The sequence below is a fragment of the Podarcis cretensis genome (assembly GCF_951804945.1).
Source record: "Podarcis cretensis genome assembly, chromosome: Z".
NCBI classification, from domain to species: domain Eukaryota; kingdom Metazoa; phylum Chordata; class Lepidosauria; order Squamata; family Lacertidae; genus Podarcis; species Podarcis cretensis.
Genome location: NC_137184.1, coordinates 26,344,898 through 26,353,897, shown reverse-complemented (window position 1 = coordinate 26,353,897; position 9,000 = coordinate 26,344,898).

The following is a 9,000-nucleotide window of genomic DNA, read 5'->3' as shown; positions in this document are numbered from 1 at the left end:
TCATTTAATCTCTACGACAATCCTGTGATGTAGAATAGGCTGAGAGGCAGTGATTGGCCCCAAGGTAACTCACTGAAAGCTCCATGGTCAAGTGGGGATTTGAACCCTGGTCTCCCAGGTCCTGATCCAACACTCTATCCGCTACACCATGCTGCTTCTCAAGAGGAAGCTTGAGTATCATAATTAGAGTCTTACTGGTACTCCAGAAAAGGTGAGGAAGCAGGCTGATCCTATCAGTTCTCAGTTGCTGCCTAGAAGCTGCAACAGCCTCCAGAGAGCTGCTCCCAGTTTTGCTGCCTTCAGACAGCTCCTCTTCTACTCAGCAGCTCCTCTGACTGCTTATGCTGCTGGGCAGCTTCCTTGCCTCACATGGAAGACTGAAATGGTTCCGGTTAAAGGCTGGCCAAATATAAGGAGATAATTGACACCGTCCTTATTTTTACATTTTATAAAGTTAATTTGTGTTTCATTAATAAGTAATGCGATTGGATTATTTTAACTGTCCTGTCCATTTTCTGTTTATTACCTCCCCATCCCTCTCCATGTACACTTGTTTATTATTTGTTTTTTAGATATTTCAGTTGCTGCTCCCTAGCTGATCTTCTCTGGGCAGCATACATAAAAGCATTTTAAATATACAGAGATGAAATAAAAAGGAATTGATCAACACCTTAAAACTCTCACAGCACAGGGATGATCTTCAAAAGATAGGGTAGCTCAGTCGGTAGAGCATGAAATTCTTAATCTCAGGGCTGTGAGCTTGAGACCGATATTGAGCAAAAATATCCCTGCATTACAGGGGTTTGGACTAGATGACCCTTATGGTCCCTTCCAACTCTCCAGTTCTATGACTCTATTCTAACACCTCAAAGATAATGAATGCCTCTGAGACAGGGGTGGAGGTTCCTTTTCGGCCCAAGGGCCACATTCTCTTTTGAACAATGTTCCCAGAGCCACATGTCAGTGGTGGGTGAGGCCAGAGGCAAAAGTATGCAGAAGAGCAAATGTGAAATGTTACCTCTGTACATTAGGGTCGTTTCTACAAACACACACACACACACACACACACACACACACACACACACCCCTATCCTTCATCTAGGGAATCAAGAGGCATTATCACAGTTCAAGGACATATTCCAGCCATGCAAACATGCTCCAGAAAGATGTGAAGCAGGTCCAGTGAGGGGTGTGGACTCAAGGGAAGGGTTTCTCCCTTGAGTCCACTCAGACTCAACAGTTCTGAGAGCCTGATAGAGAAGGCTGCGAGGCTGTGTTTAGGGGCTTTGGGCCTGAGGTTCCCCATCCCTGCTGTAAGATGCCCTCACCTCAAAATAAGGGGGGAATAAAAGAGTCTATACTTGATGCTGAAAGGAACACAAAGCAGGTCCCAGACAAGTCCCTCCAGACATTCTAGAACTGGAGTCCTTCTCCCCTAGTTGCTCATCCCTGGATCTCCCTAGGTGAGGTCATGCAAGTGAAAGAATCAAGATATGGATTCAGCACCTGAATATAGATATATAGGAGGAGGTGATCCTTCAGGTCATCAGCTTCAAAATATCTAGGGTAGCCTCCCCCAAGCTGGTGTCTTCCAGGTAATGATGATGATGATGATTTATTAATCACTTTCCTTACAAAGTGACTGGAACTGACTTACAAACGCAATACAAACACTAAAGCGAATTACAACAAAACACAACCAATAAAAATATAAAAAGACAGTTCTTACAGATCCAGCTTCACTAAAAGAGGCCACAAGTACTTGAAACCCTTCAAATTAAGGGCCCAAAGTTCAACTTCAAAAGGTTATTGAACTTCAACTCCCATAATCCCTAGTCTTTGGCCATGCTGGCAGGGGCTGATGAGAGTTGTGCTGTGAAACCTCTGGAGGGCACAAGGTTGGGAAAGGATGGTTTAGGACTTTGAACCCGCACCTTGAATAGGGCTCTGAAATGCAGCCAATGTAGATGATTTACTACAGGTGTAATATGACCAAAATGTCCAGTCACTGTTTAAAGCCTTGGAGGCCTATTATGGACTATCTGAAGTTTACAGACCAATTTCAAAGGCAGCCCGACATGCAATGCATTGCAGTAATCTGTGACAGAATCTCTGGCTTCAGCCTTGCAAGTGGGCAAGCAGCCAGATGACTTATTAGGTGACAATGGCTCTTGATGTGCACTGTTTGTTTTCAGTGTTCTGAGTTATATCTGCTGACTTTTAACTGTCCAAAAGAAACATTTACCACAACAAAAGTGATGAAAAGGAAAAGGGGTTGAAAGCAACAGAGCTACCAGTAGATGAACGTAGATGTTTTCCTGGAAAGGTACTATTGGGATTCTGTTAATGAATCTTTGAGGTTTTGAGAACAGATCAAGAGTCTGTTTGAGGTTCATCTCCAGAGGGAGACTTTGCAGGTGCAGCATTTAAAAATGTAAGAGTTCCCTCTCTTTCCTCCTACTTCAGTACTATTTATGGAGTAGCAGAGACCTTCTCGTTCCAAGTTTAATCCAGGAAAGAGCACTAGATTGAAGCCAGCACAATGGCGCAGGCCTGTCATAACACCACATTCAGATTCCTATGGAGATGGGAGCACAGATTTGGAGCTGAAGCCCTTCACAAGCTGATTTCAAATACCCTCTATGCATGAAAGATGGCGCATACTCCCCAACAGATGCTCAGACATGAAAGGTTCCAGTTTTGTTCAGTCACTTTTAGTGCTGTGCTGACATTTTCTCCTGTGGTATTCTTAGGCTCTTCTCCATCAGTTACCAAGAGAATAAATTTCATTCATAAATTATCAAAGGGGAGAAAAAATTCAAGTAAAATTCTTATGGGTGGGGTTGGGGTTGTTTCAAGAGCTGTTAGCATTCTTTCTTTATTCTTAAACTCTGCAGCCTTATTGGGTGCCCACACTTCAGTTCAATCCCAGGGGAGAAAGGGAGTGTGCACCCTGTTGCATTTTTGCTGCTGCTGTGGGTACCTGTGGTCAGCCATCACTACTCAGCCCAAGGGAGAGTATATCTGTTAGTTAGTTTAGTCTTTCTACATATGCTTTCCCTCTCCCCACTGAGGAGTGGATTAAATGGCGCTTGATGAGCTGGGACATCCCTGCTCTTGCAACCTCTGTTTGACCAGTCCATTTGAGTTGTGGAGCCATCAAAGAGCTACAAGAGAGGCTTTCGGCACAGTGTCCAGGTGGAGAGTCCACATCCCACCAGATGAAGTTGGAGTACACCTCCTATCTTCCCTGACCACTGGCCATGCTAGATGGAGCTAATGAGATTTGGAGTCCATCAAAATCTAGAAGACCATGGGTTCCCTATTTTGGCATATGTTTCTCTTCAGCAAGATAGGGAGGAGACTCTTAGAAAACCTTGGGCAAATATCTTCCAAGATTCATCTGAGTGTACGTTTTTAAGGCAATCTTGAAATGACACATTTGCTAGAGGAGAAGGAAGAGAAAAGAATCTGATCTAAGAATCTGTTCACAACTTCTACTTTGGCAACATTGGTTCTTCACTAGTTCTGTGTCCCAGAATAAAGAGGGCACCCTCAGCTTAATAAATGTCCATTCAAACTCCACTAACTCACAGCTAATGGCACCAATGACAGAAGGTAATGAGGTGTCATTTATATGAAAATGCTTCTGAGATGTTGCCAGGCATTGTGGAAATGCACCATGTGTTCTTACAAGGGGGAGAAAAGGCCTATTGCTTAGGAAACTAAGACCCTTCTTCATGACCAACCACCAACAAGCAACTACTCTGCCCATTCTTATGAAAGGTGGAAGGAAGAGTAACATGGCAGCAAGAGGTTTCCTACAAAAGAACAGGAATAATCTATCTGATGATGCTAAATCCTCCTTGCCGATATATCATATACATATACCAAGGAATAATGGGAAGGAGGTGATAGCTATGATGGCTACGTTCTATCTCCACTATGTGCTACAGCCAGTGGCGTAGCGTGGGGGGTGCAGGGGGGGCCGGCCGCACCAAGCGCAACATCTGAGGGGGCACGCTCGCACTCACAGCTCTCTGCCCCTACTAAAATCCACGGGTTAGGGGGCGCAAATTACTTGCTTTGCCCCAGGTGCTGACAACCCACGCTACACCACTGGCTACAGCTCATTGGTAGAATATCTGCTTTCCATGCAGACAGTTCCAGGTTAAATCCCCAGCATCTGCAGGTAGAGCTGGGAATGCCCTTGGTCTGGAAACCCTGGAGAGCCACTTCACTGTAGAAGTTACTGAGCTAGGTTGACCAATGGTCTGACCAGTGGTCTAAGTCTGTGCATCCTGGCTGATCCTATGGTGCCATATGCTAATTCCCAGCAATGTTCTTACACTTGGGGTTGCCTGTAATTTTTTTTCCTGTTTCTGTTTGAAAATAACAATTAACAAAATTACACTAAATAATAATGATGATGATGATGATGATGATGATGATGATGATGATAATCAGCTTCCTTTCCCAATGTAGTGGTAGAAATTCCTAAAGAGATTTGAGTATCAAGAAGTTTAAAGGAACGGCTGGATCTAAAAGGAAATGAGGGGAGGGCTTGGGGACGGTCTTAACAGCAGACATCAGGATACATTTCATGTTTTAATCCCCTGGTTCTAATAAAGACACATTTCCCTCCTATTCCATGCTCTCCTCCAGTCTGATTTCTGTGCACACTTAATACTTTTAACATGTGTGAAAGACACTGGGATGATTTGAAAGAGAAGATGAAAGCAGCACACAACTACAAATTTGCTTTCGATAAACACACGGGCGCAGCATCAAAAGTCCAACTTTGGCGGAGAATTCAAAGTTTTATTAAATATTTCTTTAGTGCCCTTTGTCAGCACAAGCTTCAGGCAGAAGTCAGCGATTATCATCCTGCTGACACAAGCACTCCAGATACTGTAAAGGGGCCTCAAGAAAATCAGCTTCAAGGAGAAATTCTCCATACATTTCCAGCATGCTCTCTCCACTCCTGAATTATTTTCCACTCCAATTAGGCTTAGCAAATTAATCTACCACATTGTTGTTCCTTTTGGATGCAATATACTCTCTCTGCATCCGGGGCAAGTGCTGTCAACACAGCTTTGAAATCTCACAGGCAACTAGTCTCATTTCACAGTTGCTTTTAATTATTTTACTTTATTTAAAAGTTGGTGTACTGATCAAATGTCTAGTGGTCGATGATGGTGGTATAATAGAAACATAGAACGATAGGAAGCTGCCTTATAGCAAGTTGGCATACATTGTTTGATAAGATTCAGAATTACTCTACGGTGACTGGCAGAGGCTCTCCAGGGTTTCAGATGAGGGACATCCCCAGCCCAACCTGAGGATACTGGGGACTGAACCAGGTGCTCTGCTACTGAGCTATGGTCCTTCCCTGAAGGTAGATGAGGAGGACAGGAATGTGGAAATCGCCTGAACTGAATGGGTGGGCCTCCACCCTCTTATAGAAGAACATAAGAAGAGCCTGCTGGATCACGCCAATGGCCCATCTAGTCCAGAATCCTGTGGGAAACATGCAAGCAGAAACATACTGCCTCCAGCTGTGGAGGCAGAGCATAGTCAACAAGTAGGGACTCTTTTTTTTTAGTCCGAGGGCCACATTCACTTCTGGGCAACACTTTGGGGGCCAATGGGACAGTCTATTCTAAAGCAATGCAGAATGTCAGAGTGTATTAAAACGAGTCATGCGTGGAGATAGAGGCAAAAGTGCATGGATAACTGAATGTAATCATTATCTTTAAATACTAAGGTAGTTTTTATGCACACTTCTCTGTGTTCTCCATGAAAGCAGGCAAGAGGCATTATGGGATTCCTACCAGGGACACATTCCCACTAGGCAAGAACACTCAAGCGGGGTGGGAAAGAAGGCCAAAGAGAAGGGTGGTTCAGGGACAGAAGATGAAGCTGGGGGGGATGTGGGATCTCAAAAAAAAAATTCCCAGAAGCCAGATAGGGAGTCCTAGGAGGCTGCATCCCCCCCCCATTATGGATGCAGTATGTGTCTGTAACTTAAAGGCAGCTGGTGCCAAGCACTTTGATCTCTATGCAAGGCTAACTACTTGCAACCCTGCCGCCCCTGCCACCCCCAATTGCTAACTTCAATTTTCAGAAACAGGTGTCTTGCAGGGGGGGTGTGGTAATGAAAAGCACAAAACTTGAAACTGCTCAATTTATAGTAAATTGCAGGAACAAGTATTACAATCGTCTTTGATTATCTTTCTCAAATACAAAAGACAATGTTTCAGCACACAAATCACTTTGAATAATCTTGTTAATTGTGATGTTAAAATTTAAGTCTCTTAAAAATTGCAATTTCAGGCACATCAAAATCTCACTTTGCATGCCTGATTTCCTTTGCAAATTTTGTCATCGATTTCTTTAGTTCAAGTGCGGGTGCTTGGGCATGCTGAATTGATATAGTTGCCAAACCAACTAGTCTATTTTGCAATGTTGTTGAGAGTATGTAAATTTTTAATAAGTTTGAGCTTTGAGAAACTGCGTTCACCGTTTGCCACTAACACTGGAAGTGTGAGAAGGGTCCTTAGAGAACAGATACATATTACTCCCATTACCATAACCTTGACCAGGCAGGTTCTCAATTGATAATCCCATTTGCTCAAGGTGTCCAATAAGAGTTTCTGTCATAAAGGCACCTGTAGTCTCCTTTAGTGGAACAAGTCCCAAGAAATGTTCTCTTATGATAACCTCAGGTTTAGATATCTCATCGTCTGATGGTTTGATTACATCAGGTGCACAGTCCAGAATAATTGAGTAGTATTTGGCTGAGTTTGAAAATGAAATGAAATGAAATGAGTTTATTACGGTCATAGACCAGAGAAACATGGAACAACAATAGTTTACAAAGGGAGTAATGGTGTCAATTTAAAAAAAAAAAAAAAAAAAAAAAATTGTAAAATTATACATAAAAAGCAACACATATGCACACACACACACACACACACATATATGCACATTTATGCACTGCAATATATGTATAGGCTTGAAAGATAAGGGGGCTTGTCCAGGGGTCAAGTCTTTTACTTTTTTACAGCTAATGCCCTCCGCTTGATCGCAGCCGCAGAAAATTTGGCCACTTTCAGTGTTACTTCTGGGTTTTTATCTCCTAGTAGGATTTTCAGCCGCTGAAGTTCAGATCGACCTGGAAATTTCTGAACGATGGGGGAGATAAACAGTGACCTAATATCCCCGTAAAGGTCGCAGTGTAGCAACACATGTAAAGCCGTTTCCACCTCTTTCAGACCACATGGGCAAACTCGTTCAGCATAGGGTTTGCCCTCGTATCTGCCCTTTAGTAAGGCAGATGGCAGTACATCAAATCTGGTAAGGGTAAACGCCCGCCTGTATTTTGCGATTTGTAGATCCAGCAAATATGGTGTTAGATTAAACCCTTTTCCATAATCTTGGATGGCTGGATATTTATCTATCTTGCTCATATGATCCTGAAGCTCTGCATCTCCTATTCGCTGGCTCACCATCCTTTTAGCCTTTTCAAAACCTGAGGCTATAAGTTCTTGTGAGGAAAGCCCCAGGCCCTTCAATTTTTCATAAAGCGACACTCTCCATTTAGACTGGAACGGGTCTAATAGAGTCAATGGAGCCACTCCCACTGGGAAAAATATAAGTTTTAGCCAGAGGTGAATCTTCAAGATCCATATCCTGGCATTTATAGAGAGTTGACCTACCTCCAGCCTAATGGCTGCGTTGGAAACGCAGGTAGGTAGCCCTAGTAGGGAGCGGTAAAATTTAGTTTGTACAGATTCCAGGGACTTAAGTTTTTGACAATTGAATATCTGGGTGCCATACATCAGTTGTGGAAGTATTTTTGCGACAAAGACCTGGGAGGCAGCAGGAACATATTGACCTCCTTTTCTGTAGAAGAATCTTATGATAGCTCTAGAAGATCTTTGCGCATTTGCAATGGAATTCTTAATCTGATGGCACCAAGATCCCTTCTCATCAAAGATTATTCCAAGGTATCTAAAAGATGTTACTTGCTCAATAGGTTGGTTATTAATTTTCCATTTATGTCGGAGTTTTCTCTTGGAGAGCACCATAATTTTTGATTTAGTGTAATTTATTATTAGGTCTTCGGCTTCGCAATACTCTGTAAGAGCTCGTAAAAGTTTTCTTAGGCCCACACAAGAGAAGGAAATAAGTGCCGCATCATCTGCGTACAAAAGGACTGGAATTGGTATATTATTTAGGTTTGGGGGGTGAGTACTTGCTTCCTCCATCTTTCCGACTAAGGAGTTTATATAGAAATTAAATAGAATAGGGGCAAGAACACAGCCTTGCTTGACACCATGGAAACTTTGGATTTCCTTTGATAGGTTCCCATAACGGTCGCATCTAACACGGATCCGAGTATTTTCATGTAATCTACGGATGAGAAGCAAAAGACGTCTGTCGATGTTTGTGGCATTTAATTTTTCCCAAAGTCTGTGCCGGGGTATCAAATCGAAAGCTGATTTGAAGTCTATAAAGGCTACATAGAGGGAGCCTCCTTTCTTTGAGGTGTATTTCTCCACTAGATGTTGCAATACCAGTCCTTGGTCTAGAGTTGATCTATGTGCCCTGAAACCAGCCTGGGCTTCCTTAAGGATGTGCTCCCGTTCCAGCCAGTCCGCAAACTTTCCACGTAAGTGAGTTGCATAGAGTTTGCTGATGATGCTTAAGAGACTGATTGGTCTGTAATTGGCTGGATCAAGTTTACAGCCTTTCTTGAATATGGGAACGATGATTGCCAATCCCCAGTCCTCTGGTATTATTGCTGTTTGATCTATGCTGGTGAATAGGCTGGCAAGGACTGGGGCCCACCAGTCAACATTGGCTTTAAGAAGCTCAGGAGAGATATTATCTGCTCCCGGGGCTTTTCTGTGTTTGAGTGCCTGAATAAGCCTCCTGACCTCCGCAACCGACACCGGAGGCCACTCGTCACCTGCCTCACACTGTGTTAGTGGC